The sequence below is a fragment of the Primulina eburnea genome, chromosome 12 (genome assembly GCF_022965805.1).
Source record: "Primulina eburnea isolate SZY01 chromosome 12, ASM2296580v1, whole genome shotgun sequence".
In the NCBI taxonomy this organism is placed as follows: Eukaryota; Viridiplantae; Streptophyta; class Magnoliopsida; order Lamiales; family Gesneriaceae; genus Primulina; species Primulina eburnea.
In genome coordinates, this window is record NC_133112.1 from 15,119,940 (window position 1) to 15,143,498 (window position 23,559).

Consider the following 23,559-nt stretch of genomic DNA (forward strand, 5'->3'; position numbering starts at 1 on the left):
CCTGGTTTTCCACCAGAACGAGAAGTTGAGTTCAGTATCGAATTAATGCCTGGAACTGAACCCATATCTCGAGCACCATATAGTTTAGCTCTTGTTGAGCTAAAAGAACTGAAAGGACAATTAAAAGATTTGTTGAGTAAAGGTTATATTCGTCCGAGTTCTTCACCGTGGGGTGCACCGATTCTATTTGTCAAGAAGAAAAATGGAACGATGCAGATGTGTATTGATTATCGGCAACTGAATAAGTCTAGTGTCAAGAATAAATATCCACTCCCTAGGATTGATGAATTATTTGATTAGTTGCAAGGTACTTCGGTGTATTCTAAGACTGATCTCCGTTTTGGGTACCATCAAGTGCGAGTTAGAAAAGAAGATGTGCCAAAAACAGCTTTTCGCACGAGATACAGACACTTTGAATTTTTGGTTATGCCTTTTGGTTTGACCAATGCTCCTGCTGTGTTTATGGACTTGATGAATCGATTATTTCGTAAATATCTCGATCGTTTTGTGATTGTATTCATCGATGATATTCTTGTTTTTTCCAAGTCCGAGGAAGAGCATGCCAAACATTTGAGATTAATTCTTCGAATTCTTCAAAGTTAGCAATTTTAAGCCAAGCTATCCAAGTGTGAGTTTTGGTTAGATAGAGTTGTGTTTGTGGGCCATATCATATCTCAACATGGTATTTCTGTCGATCCAAGTAAAGTGGAAGCAGTTCTGAACTGGGCACGACCGACCAATGAGCCAGAGATTCGTAGTTTTATGGGTTTAGCTGGTTATTACCGGAGATTTATTGAAAATTTCTCAAAGATTGCTAGATCTATCACTCAACTGACTCAGAAAAATCAAAGATTCATTTGTTCTGATGAATGTGAGTCAAGTTTTATAGAGTTGAAGAAGAGATTGACTTCTGCACCAGTTCTTACCATCCCAAGTGGTTCTGGAGGATTTGTGGTTTGCACTGATGCATCAAATCGAGGATTAGGTTGTGTACTGATGCAGCATGGCAGAGTTGTGGCCTATGGTTCTCATCAGTTGAAACCGCATGAGTCTCAGTATCCTGTTCATGACTTGGAATTGACTACTATCGTTTTTGCTCTCAAGATTTGGAGACATTATTTGTTTGGGGAGCAATTCGTAATCTATTCTGATCACAAAAGCTTGAAGTATCTGTTCTCTCAGTCAGATCTTAATATGAGACAGAGACGTTGGATGGATCTTTTGAATGATTATGATTGTGAGATCCAGTATCATCTGAGAAAAGTGAATGTCATTGCCGATGCTTTGAGTCGTAAGGTTGTTGATGTTAATTTACCCTCGATTCATGTTTTTAAGTTACGAGAGGTTATTTGAAAGTTTGGTTTGATTTTCAAATCCAAGGTAATGCTGTTTGTGTATCTCATATTTCTGTTGAGCCAGAGTTGATTCAGATTGTAAAGTCAGCTCAAAAAACTGATGATCGAATTCTGAAATCTTATGAGTTAGTATCTCAACGACACCAATCTGGTTTCTCAATTCGAGATGATTCTCTTCGGTTGAATGGTAGATTGGTTGTCCCAGATATTTCTGAATTGCGTATATCCATCCTTAAATAAGCTCGTTGTACTCGATATATTATCGACCCAGGAGGCAGGAAAATGTATCATATTCTACGGCCTCAGTTTTGGTGGAAGAATATGAAAAAGGATGTTGCTGAGTTTGTGTCTCGTTGTATGATCTGTCAGCAAGTCAAAGTAGAAAGAATGAGACTTGTAGGATTACTGCATAGCCTTGAGGTTCCTCAGTGGAACTGGTAGCACGTGGCTATGGATTTTGTCACGCATTTGCCACGTACTTCTCGTCATTTCGATGTCATTTGGGTTATTGTCGATAGGTTATCTAAATCGGCATACTTTATTCCGTATTAGATGACGTATTCGTACAAGAAGATGGCTCGTCTGTATAATTAAAATGTTATGAGACTTCATGGAGTTCTAGTTGCAATAGTCTCAGATCGTGACCCTAGATTCTCATCAAAGTTTTGGACTAGTTTCCAAAAAGAAATGGGTACATGAATTGCGATGAGTACTGTGTACCATCCTCAGACAGATGGTCAGACAGAGCATACAATCCAGACACTCGAGGATCTGCTTCGAGCAGTGGTTATGGATTTCAAAGATAGTTGGAAAGAAGCTTTACCACTTGTAGAATTTTCATATAATAACAGTTTCCAGGTGACTATTGGTATGGCTCCTTTTGAAGCTTTGTATGGCAGACGATGTCGATCACTTCTTTTTTGGGATGAATTTGGTGAGAAGAAGTTGACTGGACCTGACATTGTTCAGGAAATGCATGATAAAGTCCAGTTGATTCGTCAAAGAATGAAAGCTGCCCAAGATCGTCAAGCTAGTTATGCTAACAGACGTCGTCGACCTCTAGAATTTCAAGTTGCAGCTTTTGTGTTTCTGAGATCTCTCCGTTTAGAGGTGTTGTTCGTTTTGGTATGAGAGGTAAGTTTTCACGTCGTTACGTTGGCCCCTACGAGATCGTTGAGCATATTGGGACTTGCCCTTATCGTCTGGATTTACCCCAGTCCTTGTCTGGTATCCATGATGTTTTCCATGTTTCTATGTTGCGTAAGTATGAGCCCGATCCGTCTCATGTGATTCAGCCTGATTAGGTTGAACTCGACCCTTCTCTATCGTATACTGAGTATCCTGTTTGTATCTTGGATCGTAAAGATAAAGTTTTACGCAATAAAGTTATACCACTTGTACGTGTTCAGTGGTCTAGGCATGGTGTAGAAGAATCAGCGTGGGAAACAGAAGAGAAGATAAGAACGTCTTATCCATATCTGTTTGATTCTTAATATTGTATTGTTGGTTTCGTATCATGTGTAAGACGTATTTGTATAAACAGAAATTTTGAGGACGAAATTTGTTTTAAGGGATGAAGAAGTGTAATGCTCTATAATTAATTATCCGGTAATTTGGCATAATTAGAATAATTATTGATTTGTAAATTAAAATAAGTATTTATGCCAAATAAATTCAAGAAGTGTGTTAAAAATATGTATTTTAGAATGTCGGAGAATTTAACGATATAAAATACATATAGAGTTTAAATAACACACGAGAACAAAATAAATACAAACCGGGATTATTGGGCATGTGTTACTATTTTTTTATTAATTAAATATACATATACATACACACATAACTTATTTTATTGGAGAGAGAAAGAAGAAACACTTTTCCCAAACCCATTCCCGTAACCCATCTCCAAATTTCGTCACTTTCATTACCTTCTTATTGGAGAAGCCTTCACTTTCCCGTCCGGCATCGAAATTTCGAACAGTTTGAGGGTTTTCTTCCTTACATCGGTAGCTTCGTTTTGAACTATGAATCACCACTTTTGATGCTCGTTCAAGCCCAATTCGAGGCTTGTTCATGTCTGTGTTGTTGGCACGGTTTAGGTGAGATTTAAGCTTAGTTCCTTGGAGTTTTGTTGTGTGTTGGAGTGGGTTTTTAAGCCTTGTGATTTCCCCGTAACTCCAGCTCGTTTTCTGAATTTTTCCAACTAGTTTTACGAATTTATTCAGCTCGTGAACAGTAACTCCGACGAGTTTCCAGTGGGTTATCGCCTCGAGACCGCTAGCGACTAGAGTAAGCTTTGACCTTGTGAGTTCTTAGTCTGAAATTTCAGCTTCTAAGCGTGATAGTAGGCTGCCGAAATTTGGATTTTTACCTTTTTCATTTTAAATTGTTTTTGTCGTTCGAATAGCGTTATATTGATGTATTTATCGGATAATTGTTGTAGGTTCAGTCATTGGAAGTCTTTGAGGGCCTATTAATTATGTCGAATCGTTTTGTATTATATTGAAAGATATTATAGTATGGTTGTTATCGTTGGAATTAATCTAAGGATTATCGAGTTGATAATAGTTGAAATGTAAATAATGATGAGTTGTGGAATTATTCGGCTTATTTTGTTATTCTAGGCTGAGGGAGTTTAGTTAATCATTCTTGAAGATCGTTTTCGTGATATAGGTATGTTACAGCTCGGTAACATATGACGGTAAAACTTAAATTATGTTTAATTGTCATTCTGTGTTACATGGATCATGTTTATGATTTGTTGACTGTTGTAATGTAAAGGCCCTCTAAAACTTCTTGCTTTAAAATTTGCGGAAAATTAAAAATTTTCTTTTTAAAAGAACTTAATTGGCCTTAGTCATAAAATCAACCGGTGAATCAAGTTCAATGTTTAAAATAAAGCAGCGGAATAAAATAATCGTTTTCCAACAACAACAATTTAAAATGTTCGATGACTGATAAAAATATTAGTTTGCGGAATAAAATAAACACTGCTGCACTGAGGTCCTCGGGTGCCACTACTGCCGACCCAAGCTGGCTCACTGGTCCCCGCCCTCGGCCCTGACCTCATCAGTACCTACAACAATCAAGTCTAGTGAGTCTAAAGACTCAGCATGCATATATTGCAGGTAACGAGTAAAAATCTGAATTATAATAACCATGGGATAAAATTTCATGTCATGAGGCATGCTGAAAATAATCTGTACTCATGCTGAAAATAAACTGATCTGAGCAATTATAATACGTGCATAACTGAACTGATAATCACAGTAAAAATATTTGCTCCTTGGAGCCTGTACTGAAATAACTGATAAAATTTTCTGTTGAGATTATGTTTTACGCCTGTGGCCACTGCACTAAGCTGAACTGATCGGTAACTGACTACCGGGGAGCCTGGAACTGAGCTGGCGGTCACTGAAGACCCGATGGTACCATCCTGAACTGATCGGTCACTGGCGACCGGGTGGTACCAACCTGAACTGAGCGGTCACTGGCGACCGTATGATAATGCTCCCACATAGTGAATGAACCACAAGTCATATCGCATAAATCTCAAAAATATCATTTTCTATATTCATGCACGTAAAATAATTAACTGACGATAATGAAAATATCCTGAAATTTTTTACCAACTAGAATGGATCGTCCCCAGGCTCGCTGCGACCTAAATATGCCATAAAATATGCAATAGATTTTTTCTTGGGTGAATGATGCACTAAAGATGGAAAATTTTGACAATTACGCTTAACGACTCCGTATTTTAATCATGACTCCGAACCAACCCGAACCAACACTGAACCGTCATCGTGTCATGATTAAAATACGCTAAACATACTGAAATTATGCTCCTAAAATGATGAGGGTCGAATTCATGTGAAACGGAGGCCAAAACGTGAAACGCTCTTTCGAGAGTCAATTTGGCACGTTGCACCGTAAATTCTCGTACAACCTCAAAAATGATCCGAATGACGAACGGTCAAAAACATGACCTCTCTAACTCAGTGAGGCACTGTCCAGTCCAAGGCCATAGGATAAAAGCCAACCAAGAACTCAAACGGGCCTTCTGAACGACACAGCAACTTGCTGTAAATTTCCAGCAGTTGTGCACTCGCTTGTCTTGTGTTGTTTTCGAGTCTATTGGCCATTGGGGCGTGAACCACTGATAAGTGCAATTTAATTGTACTTTTATTACTTGTTTTTAACTTGGAATTTTGTGATTCTTGAGCAGGTTTTATTTGATATGTTGTTGTTTTTGTTATTGTAGTTTGGAAGCTTAGAAATGAGAGTTTGGAGTGATATAGTGATGAATTAGAATGTGCAAAGGACAAAGAGACACGAAGCAAGAGTGCACCCGCGCTGCTTACAAGAGCGCACCCGCGCTACCTGCCGAGAAGAGACCGCACCAGCACTGCTAACATGCCGCACCCGCGCTGAATGTCGAGGCATGACCGCACCCGCGGTCATGCAAGCGCCGCACCCGCGGTGTCACTTGATGAGCAGGAGAGTTTTTGGCGAAAAGGTACCGCACCCGCGGTCCTTAGACTACCGCACCCGCGGTCATACACAAACATTCCTCCGGAAATTGTGAAACTTTGTAGACTTTGAGGAAAAGAAGGGGAAAATGGTGTGCCTCGTGGGATATCTTGTCTAGACTATAAAAGGGTCTCTTTTTCATCATCTAGGTTATGAAGAGAAGCTAGGAAAAGGGTGGAGGCTACAAAGAAAAGGATTGAAGATCAAGAAGATCATCTCCAACAAGTTCTTGCACATCTTTGGACAAAAACTTCATACACTCCAAAACTCTTGTTCTAAGTTCTTTCTTTCTTTATTTTTACTTTTATTTTGATATGTCTTGTTTAAAATTTATGTGTTGTTGTTTTATTTTCATTATTATGAACTAAATCTTAATTCTAGAGGTATGATGGAACAAAACTAGAAACCATGTGTTGAGATTCATGATTTATGCTATATAAGTTGTCTTTATTGTTTATTTGTGTTTTTCCAATCTTAATGCTTTCATTTTATTAGCCATATCTTGAATCATTTGTATGTTATAAATTATCACTTGAAAAAGGAAATTTATAATCAAGAAAGGGAAAAATACATCGATGGTATTGATATAGTTCGAGAGGACATATTTTGCTATTGAAGCTATAAAAAGAATTTAGTGCTTGTTGTCGTGTTATTTAATTATTAATTGTTGACGGAGACGTTGCAATCCTTTGTTAGATAATTAGTATCTACTTAGCACTCGAGAGAGGGAGTAGATAATTATAGAATTCTTGGTTAATGAATAAGAAGGACAATTATAATATAGCTACACACAATAGCACATGGTGGATAGTTGAGTGAAGTCGGACCTCTAGATCTTTTATTCTATTGTTCAAATCTGTGTTACTAAAATTAAATTTATTTACAATTCAGTCATTGGTACAAACAAATCTGTTATTTCATTATTCTAAATAAAATCGAGACTATTCTAATTACAAGCATTAGTATAAATTCAGAAAGACATTCCTCGTGGGATCGATACTTGTACTTAAAAATTACATTTTACTATAACTTGACGTCGTGCGCTTGCGAGCATTAAAGAAAACACGCAACAAGTTTTTGGCGCCGTTGCCGGGGAATGTAAAAAATTGAATTTATATTAGTATTGTTACCAATTAGTCTATATTTTAATTTAGAGCTATTTTTATTATACTACATTAAACACTGATTTGTTTATTGTTTTTGTTTTACAGTGCATGCGAAGATCGCAAAATCTTGACTTGCTTATTTTTGATCCTGAGATTGAAAGAACCGCAAGAAGGTTAAGAAATGCAAGAAGAGAAGAGATTCTAGCAATGGCTGAAAACAGAGACAATGAAAATCCACCCCCTGCAATACCCATCCGAAATCATTTTAGGCCGGTATTGAATGCTCATTATTCTGGTATAGCACGAGGAACGATTAATGCGAACAACTTTGAGCTCAAACCTGCATTGATAAACATGGTTCAACAGAATCAATTTGGGGGAGCAGCTACTGCAGATCCTCATTTACATCTCAGAACATTCCTTGAAATTGCTGACACGGTAAAAATAAATGGTGTATCTGATGATATAATTCGATTGCGTTTGTTTCCTTTTTCTCTTAGGGACCAAGCAAGAGGATGGCTCCAATCGCTTCCTTTGGGGAGTATCACTACATGGCAGGATTTAGCAACCAAGTTTCTTGCAAAATATTTTCCACCTGCAAAGTCTGCACAGTTAAAAATCGAGATAAGTACTTTTAGGCAGACTGATTTTGAGCAATTATATGAGGCATGGGAACGGTATAAGAAGTTGTTGAGAAGATGTCCAAACCATGGTTTTGAAGATTGGGTACAAATTGAATTATTTTACAATGGTTTGAATGGACAAACAAGAGGCACTGTTGATGCAGCAGCTGGTGGCACGATATTTGCCAAATCACCCGATCAAGCATATGATTTGCTTGAACAGATGACCATTAACAGTTATCAGTGGCCGTCTGAAAGGTCAGGAGTAAAGAAGCAAGCTGGAATTTATGCCATAGATCCTATTACATCACTCACAGCTCAAGTTTCAGCTTTAACAACTCAAATTGCAGCAATGAACAAGGCTAGTACATCAGAAGTTGAAAATGCATCTGTTGTTACTGAAGAACCACATATTCCTGATGAGGCTCATTATATCAACAATAGGAATTTTGGTGGCTACGGAGGATATCGAGGTAACCCTCCCCCTAACACTTATCATCCGGGTTTGAGAAATCATGAAAATTTTTCATATGCTAATAATAAGAATGTGTTGAATCCTCCACCGGGGTTCAATGCATCAAAGGGGGAAGGAAAACCTTCACTTGAGGATTTAGTTGGGACATTTGTTGTAGAATCGAGTAAAAGAATGGCTAGGACTGAATCTCGTCTTGATGGCATGGAAACTCACATGGGAAATATGGGAGCCACAATGAAATCATTGGAGACACAGATTGGTCAATTGGCTAATGCATTGAAAGATCAAAATAAAGGTCAGTTCCCAAGTAACACTGAAGTGAATCCAAAAGAGCAATGCAAAGCTGTAACTTTGAGAAGTGGAAAAGAACTTGAAGGTAAAAATTCCAACGAGAAGGATGAGAAAGAGATGACTGTTGAAGAAGTTGAAACTGAAGGATTCCAAAGCTGAAGCTGAAGTTGAACAACCTCCGGTATTTAAACCAATTCTTCCTTATCCGCTGAGGTTCAAAAAGAAGAAATTGGATGATCAATTTGCAAAATTTTTGGAAATTTTCAAGAAGATTCACATCAACATTCCATTTGCTGATGCTTTAGAGCAAATGCCAAACTATGCAAAGTTCATCAAAGATGTGATGTCAAAGAAGAGGAAGTTGCATGAGTTTGAAACAGTGAAGTTGACAGTAGAGTGTAGCGCCATACTTCAAAGGAAACTACCACAAAAACTCAAAGATCCAGGGAGTTTTACTATTCCTTGTGTTATTGGTGGTTCTAGAATTAATAAAGCTTTATGTGATTTGGGTGCCAGTATTAATTTAATGCCTTTTTCCATTTACAGGACTTTAGAGCTTGGCAAGGTGAAGCCTAGCACTATTACCCTGCAGCTGGCTGACAGGTCACTTACATATCCACGGGGTATAGTGGAGGATGTTCTGGTAAAGGTAGACAAATTTTATTTTCCTGCTGATTTTGTCATTCTAGATATGGAAGAAGATCAGGACACCCCACTTATCTTTGGAAGGCCATTTTTGGCCACTGGAAAAGCTTTGATCGATGTGCACAAGGGTGAGCTTACATTGAGAGTGGGTGGAGAAGAAGTCATGTTCAACATCTACAACACAATCAAAGAACCCAATGAGGTAAGTACTTGTAATAGTATTGATGTAATTGATTCATGTGTATCTCATGTTGGTGCAGGTAGATTGACGAAAGATTCCTTGGAGAGATGCTTGTTGGAATCGGCATCTATACTGGATGAAGATGATTGGGACGTGCAAGAGGAGTTACTTGCTCTCGATACATTGCCTAAAGAAAAGATTGATGTGAATAATGTAGAACTACTTGAAGATGCAATTACAGAGGTACCAAAAGTATCCCCTGAATTGAAGGAACTTCCAAGTCACCTCTGTTATGCATTTTTAGGTGAAAATTCAACATATCCGGTAATCATCTCTTCTTTTCTTACTTGTACTAAAAAGAAAAATTGTTGAGGGTGTAGAGAGAATTTAAATCTGCTCTGGGATGGACAATTGCTGATATAAGGGGAATTAGCCCTACTGTTTGTATGCATAAAATTTTGATGCAGGAGTCATATTCACCTTATATTGATCATCAGAGAAGGCTTAATCCTGCAATGAAAGAGGTTGTGAGGGCTGAGGTGTTAAAATTGTTAAATGCTGGTGTTATTTATTCTATATCTGATAGCTCATGGGTTTCACCAGTACAAGTAGTGCCTAAGAAGGGAGGAATAACTGTAGTGAAAAATGAGAACAATGAATTGATTTCAACTCGCCCAGTGACTGGTTGGCGAGTATGCATAGACTACAGGAAATTGAATGATGCTACTAGGAAAGATCATTTCCCACTTCCATTTATTGACCAGATGCTTGATAGAGTTGGTGGTTATCATTATTATTGTTTTCTAGATGGTTATTCAGGTTACAATCAGATTGTCATAGCACCGGAGGATCAGGAGAAGACTACCTTCACTTGCCCTTACGGTACATTTGCTTTCAGGAGAATGCCATTTGGACTATGCAATGCACCTGCTACTTTTCAGAGGTGTATGATGGCCATATTTTCTGACATGGTTGAGGAAATCATGGAGGTTTTTATGGATGACATTTCTGTATTTGGTACATCTTTTGATCATTGTTTGCAAAATTTAATGCTTGTTTTGCAGAGATGTCAGTCTAAAAGTCTAGTTCTGAATTGGGAAAAATGTCACTTCATGGTTCCAGAAGGTATTGTGCTTGGCCACAAAATTTCAGCTAAAGGAATAGAAGTTGACAGGGCCAAAGTTGTGGCAATTGAAAATCTTCCACCGCCGAAGAACGTGAAAGGAATAAGAAGTTTCTTGGGACATGCCGGGTTTTATCGTCGTTATATTAAAGATTTCTCTAAAATTACTAGACCTTTATGTAATTTGTTAGAGAAAGATTCGACATTTATTTTTGATGATGATTGCTTGCAGGCATTTAACAAGATCAAGGCAGCACTGATTTCAGCACCCATCATGATAGTACCTGATTGGAAGGAGCCCTTTGAGCTCATGTGTGATGCTAGCGACTATGCTGTGGGAGCAGCATTGGGACAGAGGCGAGATAAGATGTTCAAAGCCATCTATTATGCAAGTCGTACACTCAATGCAGCCCAACAGAATTATACTACTACTGAGATAGAGATGCTAGCAGTGGTGTTTGCATTCGACAAATTCAGAACATATCTCATTGGCACAAAGGTAACGGTTTTCACTGACCATGCAGCTCTACGTTACTTGTTTGCCAAAAAGGATGCCAAGCCCAGATTGATACGATGGATACTCCTACTTCAAGAATTTGACTTTGAAGTCAAAGATAAGAAAGGTTGTGAGAACCAGGTGGCTGATCACCTGTCACGACTAGAGCTGGAAGAACGAACTGAAGGTGGAGCTATCAACGAGTCATTCCAAGATGAGCAACTTTTCAAGGTAAGTGTTACATATCCGTGGTTTGCAGATATAGCTAATTTCCTTGCTGCAGGAGAATTGCCTTCGGATTTAACGTATCATCAAAAGAAGAAATTTCTTCATGATGCTAAGTTTTACCTGTGGGACGATCCATTCTTGTTCAAGAGATGCGCTGATCGGATAATCAGACGATGTGTAGCTGAGGAAGAAGCAGGTACGATTCTAGAGCAATGTCATTCTTCACTTTACGGGGGACACTTTGGAGCATCTAGAACAGCAGCTAAAGTATTACAGTCAGGTTTTTATTGGCCTACTTTATTTAAAGACAGTTATACTTTAGTCAAGTCATGTGATAAATGCCAAAGAGTTGGCAATATTTCTAGACGACATGAATTTCCACTAACAAATATTTTGGAGGTGGAACTCTTCGATGTCTGGGGTATTGATTTTATGGGTCCCTTCCCATCTTCGTTTGGTCAATCATACATTTTACTTGCTGTCGATTATGTGTCAAAATGGGTGGAAGCAATTGCCACCGCAACTAATGATGCTCGAGTTGTTGTTAAGTTTGTCCACAGGAACATCTTCACGAGATTTGGAACGCCTAGGGCCATTATCAGTGATGAATGTACACATTTCTGTAACAAAATTTTTAACTCACTATTGGCCAAGTATGATGTGAAGCACAGGGTGACACTGGCATACCACCCGCAAGCTAATGGGCAAGCAGAGATATCCAACCGGGAGATAAAGCAAATATTAGAAAAGACAGTGAAAAAAAACCGGAAGGATTGGGCAATCAAGCTAGATGACGCTTTATGGGCATACAGGACTGCATACAAGACACCTATCGGGATGTCACATTATAGGTTGGTCTTTGGGAAAGCTTGTCATTTACCTTTGGAACTGGAGCACAAGGCATTTTGGGCTATCAAAAAGCTCAATTTTGACATGGGAGCATCGGGCGAGCAACGACTGTTGCAGTTGAATGAGATGGACGAATTCAGGAATGATGCATACGAGAATGCCAAGATATACAAAGAAAATACCAAGAGATGGCACGACAAGCAGATTCTTCGACGAGAATTTGAAACAGGACAACAGGTGTTATTATTCAATTCTCGACTGAGGTTGTTTCCTGGTAAGTTAAAATCCAGATGGTCTGGCCCATTCATAGTAGAAAAAGTGTACCCACATGGTGCAATGGAACTAAAATGCAAAAATGGCGAGATATTCAAAGTCAATGGTCAGAGGGTCAAGCATTACTTTGGCAATGAAGTGCGACACATGGACAACATCCCACTGCGAGAACCAAAGTAGACTGATAAAAGTCAGGCTGATGACGTTAAACCAAGCGCTTATTGGGAGGCAACCCAAATTTTTTGTTTATTTTGCATTTTGATTTTGGGGTTGATTTTATTTTTGTATCATGTTATTTGTGTTTTTGTATTTTTTAGATATAATGTGTGATTTTATCTTCCCAAATTTAATGATTTTCAATTGTTTTCTTTTCAGGACTGAAAAGTTGAGAAGAAAATATTTTGATAAAACAGGAGCGCCCTTACAGTCTCATGTGCACTGCACCTATGCTTGAGGTGCATTACAAATTCAAGAAAATTCGAAGCAGGAGTGCACCCGCAGCACAAAGACAGCGCCCCCGCGCTAGGAGTGCCGAAGCACTACCGCACCCGCGGTGCTTACATGACCGCACCCGCGGTCGTGCATTATGGAGAAATGCGCGTAGCTGCCGAACACACAGCACACCCGCGCTGCCTATGCTACCGCCCCTGCGCTAAACTGCCGAGACAAGAGCGCACCCGCGCTGCCTATGCTACCGCCCCTGCGCTATGCTGCCAAGAGATTACCGCACCCGCGCTACAAATTGTACCGCACCTGCGCTGCCTGTTCGAAGTGACACCGCACCCGCGGTGCTTACACTACCGCGCCCGCGGTAACACCTTTTTAAGAAACAATCGGGCATTCTCTTCCATTACCGAAACACACTCTCAAGAACACCCACTTCCATATTTTCGAAAATCCCTACTCCAAACACAACTCATACACCAAATCTTTGTTCTTCTTTCAACAAATTCATCACTACAACTTACAAATCTTCACACATTCCATCAAATACCTCATTTCTTTCCATCAAATTCAAAAATCCAACCTAGGGTTGAAAAAGGGGATTCAAAATTTCTTCAAGAATTTGAACAAAACTTTGTTTTTGTTCTTCAAGAAACAATTCAACACACCCAAGGTGAGCAAATTCTAGCAAATTTGTTGCTAAATTCGAAATTTGTTGTTAAGGAAGGAAATTATTCATTTTGTGAAGCATATTGTTGATTTTGGGAATATTGTTGATTGATTATTGTGTACATTGTTGAAGTGTGAATATTGTGAAGTAGTAGTTTGGTGGATTGCAATAATCTTGTATTTTGAGAAGTGGGTTGAATTAAAGTTGTGTTGAGAAGGTGTTCGAAAAAATGCCACTAAAAAGAAAGTCATCAAAGGGTGCTTCATTATCATCAACAGTGAACTATGATGCTAGTCGATTTTATGATGAGAAGGCGGAGGAACAATACGGGAAGATTTTGAATAGAAGCATTATCAAGGAGAGGGGTTTTGATATGAGCCTCCCTAATACTGAAATTGGGAGGATGCTTACAGCTCGACACTGGGAGGAGTTTGGCAGGCAGCCACAGGATGCTGTCATTTCTTTGGTGAGAGAGTTCTACGCTAACCTCAAGGTTAGATATGATAGATTGACAGTTTTTGTTCGAGGTAAAAAGGTAGCATTTGATGCACATACGATCAACACGATATATGGCTTTCCTCAAATCATGCACGACGAGTATGAAGAATACAGAAATGAGCATGTTGATTATGACAGAATTCTTCAAACTATTTGTATACAGGGAGCCGAATGGCGAATGAGGGACGATGTGCACTTGAGCCTAGCAAAGTCTGATCTGAAGACTGTTGCTAAAAATTGGTATTCATTCATTGCTGCCAGAATAAAGCCAACCGAACACACCACTACTGTCATTAAGGAGAGGTCCATTCTCACATTTTGCATTATGACAGGGAAGACAGTTGATCTCGGTCGATTGCTTCAGAATTCCATTTTAGACTATGCAAGAGGTAACTCTCCGAGTGGACTTCTTCACCCCTCTCTCATCACTGTTTTATGCCAACATGCGGGGGTTACTTGGGCGACGAGTGAAGAGTTGTTGAGGCCTAAGAATGATATTGTGGTAATTCAACCATATGGGAGCGTCAGAAATGACCAAGCTGCAGCACGTAGAGCTGAAAGGGAATTCAATCGGAGAGCTGCAGAGAGACGTGACCAAGCCCAAGCTCAAGAGCCACAGCCGCAGCAAAGGCATAGGAGAAATAGGTTGAATCAGTTGGAAGAGGATATGCGGGTACAACGCCAAGAGATGGATGCCTTTCGGTATAGGACCGATACATTCATGGGGTACATGATGGATTTCACATCGGCCTTGGCTCAGCAATTTCCATCTGCTTCCACTTCTGGACATCCATTTCCATCTCCTCCAGAGTGGCCACCTGTCTACCACCCGCCAGAGTTCAAACCACCCCACCATGATGACGACGACGAGGATGATGGCAATGACCACTGACGGTCGTTGCCCAGTGTATGTGCATTTTCCTATTTATCATGCCTATTTACATCGAGGACGATGCACATGTTTAAGTTTGGGGGAGTTATTTTATTTTATCTTTGTGTGTTTTGTTTTAATTTATTTAGAATGTTTATTTGTTTATTTGTTTATTTGCTTTTGTGTGTTTATTTACTTAGTGTATTTTTGTGTGTTTAATTTTTTGGTTTATTATGTGTGTTTGTAGTATTTTAGTCATGAAATGTTTAATGAATTGGCCAATGATGAAATTTTTTTGGAAAAGCAATGTCATGCATCAAATTCATGTTAATTGACCACTTTGAAAATTTAGAGAATAATCATGAGATTTGGTGAGTTTGAGACTTAAAATTTCTATAAAACTTTGTGATTTTTATTTGACATTGAAATAAAATTTTTGCAAACATATAAATGATTTAGGCAATCTTTGAATTCATTTGGGCCATGTATATTATTCATAAACATTCATTTGAAGCCCTTTTGAACCTATATGAGAAAAGAGTTGTGTTTTTGAAATTCCTTGGAAGCCAAGCACATTTCTTTTTGAATATATATGTATTTGGTTGATGCATTGAGGCATCATTTTCACGATGATTAGAATTCTACTCTTTGATGGTGAATTGAGATTTTGTCTAGAACTATCCAAACATCACTCGAGGCGAAATACGGACAAATTATGATTTAGGAATAATTTAGGTGATTTTTGGATCGATTGAGCCTTTCAAGCTACCAAATAAATTAATTTATCATTTGTCACCTCTTTGAGCTTATATGAATTTGAATGGCACACGTAAATATGTGTAAAAGACCCCATTCAAATAATTTTTCAAGTATCCCACAATTACCAACCTTTTGAATATCTTATACAATTAATTCCTACCTTCTCAAGGGAGTAAGAATTCGAAAGAAATTGATTTTCTCCTACGAAAGAAAAATGACTAATGATACATTGTTGAAAATTGGAGAAAAAGGGGAGAAAAAGAGTTGAGATGAATAAAGAAAAGAAAAAGAAAAAAATGGAGATCAAAAGAAATAGTGGAGTTGAAAAAAAAAAAAAAAGTGAAGAAATTCAATTTACTCCCTTATTTGAACTCCTAAACTTTATTTGTAGCCATGAACCGAGGCCTAACATTATAACCATTGAAAATCCTATTAACCTAGTCATAGTTGTCCAATATACTAGTGGAGAGTGATTGGGAGGATCTAGCCTATGGACAATCGATAAACACTGTCATTGAGTAAGAATTTTGATCAATTTTTCACACACCTCATTGCATCAAATATTTATTGGGTATTCATTTCTTGAATGAATATTGCTTTGAACCCAATTTTTACCGAAAAAGACCTTGTGATATGTGTTTGTAAAAAATTTGAAATCAATTGATAATGATTTGAAACATGGTTGAAGAGATTTGAAGTTAGAGAACGAACCAATCACATGATTTTATCCGGATGAACAAGTGGTTGAAGTGATTTGAATTGTAAATGCATGATGGATTTTGAATTTATATTGAGGCCAAGTTCTTTAAAATATTTCATGACTTATTTATTTGTTTGTTTGTTTGTTTTTGTTGTTTTATTTAGCTCGGGACTAGCAAAATCTTAAGTTTGGGGGAGTTTGATAAGTGTAATTTATTGTACTTTTATTACTTGTTTTTAACTTGGAATTTTGTGATTCTTGAGCAGGTTTTATTTGATATGTTGTTGTTTTTGTTATTGTAGTTTGGAAGCTGAGAAATGAGAGTTTGGAGTGATATAGTGATGAATTAGAAGGTGCAAAGGACAAAGAGACACGAAGCAAGAGTGCACCCGCGCTGCTTACCAGAGCGCACCCGCTCTACCTGCCGAGAAGAGACCGCACCAGCACTGCTAACATGCCGCACCCGCGCTGAATGTCGAGGCATGATCGCACCCGCGGTAATGCAAGCACCGCACCCGCGGTGGCACTTGATGATCAGGAGAGTTTTTGGCGAAAAGGTACCGCACCCGCGGTCATGCACAAGCATTCCTCCGGAAATTATGAAACTTTGTAGACTTTGAGGAAAAGAAGGGGAAAATGGTGTGCCTCGTGGGATATCTTGTCTAGACTATAAAAGGGTCTCTTTTTCATCATCTAGGTTATGAAGAGAAGCTAGGAAAAGGGTGGAGGCTACAAAGAAAAGGATTGAAGATCAAGAAGATCATCTCCAACAAGTTCTTGCACATCTTTGGACAAAAACTTCATACACTCCAAAACTCTTGTTCTAAGTTCTTTCTTTCTTTATTTTTACTTTTATTTTGATATGTCTTGTTTAAAATTTATATGTTGTTGTTTTATTTTCATTATTATGAACTAAATCTTAATTCTAGAGGTATGATGGAACAAAACTAGAAACCATGTGTTGAGATTCATGATTTATGCTATATAAGTTGTCTTTATTGTTTATTTGTGTTTTTCCAATCTTAATGCTTTCATTTTATTGGCCATATCTTGAATGATTTGTATGTTATAAATTATCACTTGAAAAAGGAAATTTATAATCAAGAAAGGGAAAAATACATCGATGGTATTGATATAGTTCGAGAGGACATATTTTGCTATTGAAGCTATAAAAAGAATTTAGTGCTTGTTGTTGTGTTATTTAATTATTGATTGTTGACGGAGACGTTGCAATCCTTTGTTAGATAATTAGTATCTACTTAGCACTCGAGAGAGGGAGTAGATAATTATAGAATTCTTGGTTAATGAATAAGAAGGACAATTATAATATAGCTACACACAATAGCACATGGTGGATAGTTGAGTGAAGTCGGACCTCTAGATCTTTTATTCTATTGTTCAAATCTGTGTTACTAAAATTAAATTTATTTACAATTCAGTCATTGGTACGAACAAATCTGTTATTTTATTATTCTAAATAAAATCGAGACTATTCTAATTACAAGCATTAATATAAATTCAGAAAGACATTCCTCGTGGGATCGATACTTGTACTTAAAAATTACATTTTACTATAACTTGACGTCGTGCGCTTGCGAGCATTAAAGAAAACACGCAACAACCACTGACCAGAGACCCTTATCAACGTCCTAAGGAATGATTCTAACCATGGCTAAGGGCTTTTGACCAGCCACAATTTGAACCATCCCAGCAACCATCCCGAAATTCCAACCGAGACACAATTCTGCGCGCATGGGATGCACTACTTCGTTTGATGTCCCTTGTCGTTCCAGTGGCCATTTAATTGACCATGTCACGATCTAGACATCTTGGGGTATGGTATGAACCGTGGCTAAGGGCTTTAGGCCAACCAAGATTCATACCAACCACCAAAACCGAATACACCAGTTGCTGTCAAAACCGAAGGGGGCCGAGAGGGGAGGGACGGTTCTGGTGTTTTATTTAAAACCGATGAGCCATGGACCAAGCCACCAAAAGGGCGACTTAGTCATGTTTTAGACACGCTAGGGGAGTGATCTAACCATGGCTATAGGCCTAGTGGTAGCCATGACCAGATCAAACCCCGAAATGACAGCAAACATGAACTTTTCGAACACATGAGATGCAAGGGGAGAGGTTGCTGTCATTCTGAATTTCCAGCGGTTATGGGACTGGAACCAACGTCCTATCATGACCATAACATGTCCTAGTACATGTTTATATGTAGCCTCGAGCCCCGGGAACGAGCCATACCCTGGAACCATCAAAAACCACAGAAAACATGAAGCATGAAAAGCACTCAAAAAAAATCTTTGCAGAAAATTTTAAGAACTTGCTGTCCATATTTCGGTTTTTGTGATAAACAAATCATGCACATGTGATAATAAAGATTCAATATATGACTTGATTTAGGTTTGAAAGAACCTAGACATGCCTGGTTTTCGTTTGAAAGAAAAACGAAAGGAATGGACGATACGGCGCGGAGGAGACGGAGCGCTTATCTTCCTTCTTTTCTCTCTTCCTTGGCACTCGATTTCTTTACCTAAAAACCCTTCTGAAAACTCACGAAAATAATCTCTCTATCACTCTGAAAATCTCGAAATAATGATAGGGGAAATGGTTAGGAGAGAAGGGGAGGTTTGCTAGATAAAGGGGAAGAATTATCTTCTAGATTGAGTGAAAGGATACTTGCATGATATCAAAAGATTTTTAATGGGATGAGGGGTGTATTTGGTCGATTATTTAGTATAGGTGCAAGGGGAAAAATTGCTTAATTAAATCATTTGGTACAGATAAAAGTTGAGGGAAAAATAATTATCTAGAAAAGTTTAGGGGATAAATAAAGGATGGAATAATTGTTGCTATCAAATCTCCTAGGATGGATGATGGCCGATTCCTTGTACAACAAATGGGATGGGATAATTGTGTATTTATTACTTAAATGAGGACTAAAAAAAATGATGAGGAAATTTATCTCACAAAAATGGGTAAGGAAGAGATCAAAGAATTGAGTTGGCATCAATCTCAAACAAATAAATCGGAGGGCCGAAACTTCAAGGATAATGGGAGGAAATATTTCTTAAATCAAGTATTTTAAATCTCTAGTGTTTAATCCACTCATTTTATATTTTATGGAATTAAGGAAATTAATTATCTAACTCTATTTACTATTCTATCTCAACTTAATTAGATAATCCCAAAAACTTTATTTTACACTAAAATCACTATTTATTTAGCTTAAATAAATTCTAGTAATATTTCCTAAATATTAAAATTTATCTCTATGCTCCAACTCCGGTCCGGCCTCACTGAATTTACTGAAAAGCTGAAAATTAAACTACTGCATGAAATAAATAAATTTAAAGAATTTAAATACTCATGCAAATAAAATAAATTATTTTAATTTAAATGCTAGGAATTATGCATGGCTTATACGTAGTCTAAGTTACGGGCTCTACATGTAAGTTGTTAAATGCCTTCGTTGTGATATATGTTTATTATTGTGACATATTATCGACATTTAGCATAGGGCATATTGTTATGACATTCATGTTGAGGCCTATCGTTCTTGTTAGCCGTTGTTGATATCCGTTGTTATCTGGCACTGTTGTATATCTCGGGATCATAGTGTGGCTGATAGGCCTATACACATGAGACCGTAAATGTGATTGAACAATCCCGTGGTTAGTGCAGCGTTTTGAGGTGAGCGCTGGGATTGTGTCATCTAGTTCGTTCTGTTGTGCCATCCTGTTATAGCGTATCAGCTGTATCGAGGCCGAGTCAGAGGTGTTATTTAACACAGCTTGCCATATCTCGCATACTTGGCAGGGCGGTTTAGCTGCATGACGATGTAGCTCCCCTTTGTTGTTGCTCGAGCATTATTCCAGTTGTTATCGTACCATTTGTTGGATCTTGTTATCCCGGTTATTCGTTAAGCCTTTCATGCATTGCATATTACATTTTATTATATGATTATGCACGATTTATGTTATTGTTGTTATTGTTGAACTGTTTCATACCAGAATCCTAACCTCAGTTGTTTACTGAGGGGGCTACTGTGGTTGCTATTAGGCACCATCAGGCCGAGGTTCCGCCAGTGGAGCTCGGGATTGAGGTTGGATTGCTTGGTTCTGTTCAGTGGAGTCTCCCAGTTAATCTATATATGTCTTGAGTTTGTTCAGTCTTGTATTGTAGTTTATTATCCGGGGATATGCCCCGTGTATCTGTATTGATATTTTGTTGTTCTGATTATGTTCTGAGGCGACTATGTGATTTTAATGATCTGGCGAGCATTTGGTAAGTTTTAAATTCTATTTAGTCCTGGCCAGTGCGGCTATAGGTTGTTGACTTTGGTTTTGTTTTAATGGCTGTAGTTGGAGTATATTTTGATATAAAATGTTGCTTGAGTTTCCGGGATGTCCTACTTACGGGGAGGTTATGCCGAAATTTTTCTAAGCCTTGAGGTCCATTTTAAAGTATTTTAAACATTTTTCCGCTACAGTTTTTAATCAATCCATTATTGTTTGATCATTAATTTTCGTTAGAGTAAATGGGCCTCACACCCTATGAATATTTTTTCAATTTAAACCATACGGATGTCCAAAAATTTTGAATATCAAAATAAAATTTAAAACTTGAGCTGCGTTTTGAAGACGAGAAAACCGATTTCCTAACAAATTTATCCTTTGCTAGTTGGATTAATCTTGCGAGCTGTCAAGGACGATGTCGAAAACCTATGGAAAAACTAAGGACAACGTACCTGGCGTTCATTGACGATATCATGGAGTTTTAATCGTCTAATTTCTTAATGTAGAAGTTTTATTTATGAAGACTATAGTTTTTTATTTTACTGTAAATGTAGTTATACATGAACCCGCAGTGAACCTGAATGTGAAGCGTACCCTCTGGAGAAGATTTATTATTGTAATTCATATTTTCTGCAATTTTTTCTGTTTCCCTTTGTTTATCTGGTTTCAATCAATATTTTTTGTTCCCTTAGAGTTACTTTGCATCATTAATAATCATATGGAACGATTTTGTGGATTCGGTTCAGAGTTGAGGTGTGATTTACCAAATAAATGACCCTCAATTAAGTATATCATAAAACTTTCTCAAGTTTCTGAATTAAACCTTGATTTTAAATGCTTCGATTAGCTATGTTTCTTTCATCGATTTGGGGATTCTTTGTATTGTTCAACTTCAAAAAACACTCAATAATTACATGCCTGGTGATGATGCGCTGCTTGAACTTTGATTGGTATAACCTCTTAGAGGATTATGGAATAAGTAATTTATATGATCTTAGCTCATTTTCTTGATTATCCAGTAGCTTTCACACGTCGTGATCCCCAGACATAATGTTAGATCTCGGTTTTTCTCGTGTCCAAACGTAGCGGAAGTTTTAAAAATTTTAGATTTTGATATTCAAATATTTTGAGCACTCGTATGGTTTTAAAATTAATAAACATTCATAGGGAGTATAGTAAATATACCTTTAGTGAATTAATTCACTTGGCTCCAACTAATCAGGTATTAACGGACGTAGCTCTTGTTGTTAATCTCTACGAACGTTCTTCGATCTCCGAATCAGGTTCACGATCGAATTATTTGTTCCTCTTCTAATTTGCACTAGAAAAATTAGAAGATATTTTTTGGTTGACATAGAACACTAAAAACCGGCACAACTCTCAAACTTGGAGCGGCCAAATTTTTCTTGTTTTTTAGAAGAAATTTCGAGAGCTTTTTTGGAATTGCCGAAAGTTTCTTGAATTATTTTCCAAAACCTTCGATGCAATATTAATAAAGATATCTTAATATTTCTTTAATCATCATTTACTTAATTAATTTAATTAATTAAGTAAACTAAATATTTTGAGGATTATGGTTGTGATTCTCGAAAATCTCACAATCCAAATTAGTGGAGGCTTTGATTTTTAGGTCAAAAAACTTAGAATAAAAAATTCCATGACCTAATTACCATAATTAACGTTAATGAGATTGATTATTTAATTGGGATAGTCCAACTAGTTTATTTGATTAATCCATAAAGAACTTTAATTAATTAGTATGTTGGAATTGTACTCCTACAAGCCCATTAAAAATACTTCTCACTATATTTAATTTAATATTTAGTAAATTCAACTTTTGAGTTTAATAAATTAAATTCTCAAAATTTATAAATTCAACTCCTTGAATTTATTTTCTCCAAATTTTATAAATTCATAAATTCAACTTCTTGAATTTACTATATCACAAATTCAACTCCTTGAATTTATTTTTCTCAAAAGTTAATTATCATAAATTCAACTTTTTGAATTTATTATATCATAATATAAATTCAACTTCTTGATTTTATTCTCTCCACATGAACAAATGATCCAGTGCTTGTGTGACCCTCAATGGTTCAGAGATACAGCTAGTCGTGATTTCACAACTCCTTGATATTCAGGACATAATCCTTTGTTCGGGATTACCCTAACTTGCCCAATTCTATGTATCAACAATTGATCATGAGAATGTCAGAAATCATATTTCTGATTAAACTCATCGAATTTTGGTAAGAGCGTCTAGTAGCATCGCCCCATGATTCCCTAGGTATCACTGATAGTGCCTGCAAGAACCAGTCGATTATGATTAACGTACAGTATGCTCCATTCATCTCATATATCACGATCGAATCTTCAACCATTGGTTCATCAAGGGTTGCGTAATAATTCGATAACTATGTGACACATCTTTTAGAATAAATAGCAGCATCACATGTACAATTGAAGAATTCCTTCTCTAACGTACATCTCATAATCTGGCAAGAGATTTCATGTCTTATTATTTCATCAGATCACATCGGATATCCACACCCGTAGGTGAACGGTGAATTCCGGGCTACAATGCACTGGCTCCTACATGCATCGCAACTATACCCAATATCGCCAATTGATGACTGTCCTGGAGTCGGTAAACGAGTTGAATCACAACCCTAGCATATAGAGCCTCATTTTTGTCCCGATCGTAAGGACTAATGGTGTACAATCATAACCACGGACTTATCCTTTCGATGAATGATAACCACTTGAAAAGTCCGAGGGATGGTGGTTCGGTATAATCATCATATGACTACCCACCTGCATGTTTGGAAATCCCTAAGACCTTACCAAGAAACGCGGTACACAACATCACAGATGCTAGTCTCGAGCTCAAGCGATTTTTATCCATGTTTTAGGCGGCTGAATTGACTATGAATGAATTTAGATTATACAGTGTTTTCAAATGAGTTTCATCGAATTACGATTCATTTGTATTAAAGTATAATCATGGACTTTATTTATGCTAATTTCATGTGTATACAGATAAAGTAAAACAAACAATGAAATAATGAATTATATTAAAATAAATATTTTTCATTACAACTGAGTCAATAAAATCCCTAGTCAAATGTTGAC

At 37.4% G+C, this 23,559-nt stretch overlaps 1 pseudogene; it reads right to left on the reverse strand.

Moving 5' to 3' along the window:
* Positions 1-23,559, reverse strand: part of LOC140806684 (uncharacterized) — a 103,423-nt pseudogene that overhangs the window by 13,225 nt on the left and 66,639 nt on the right.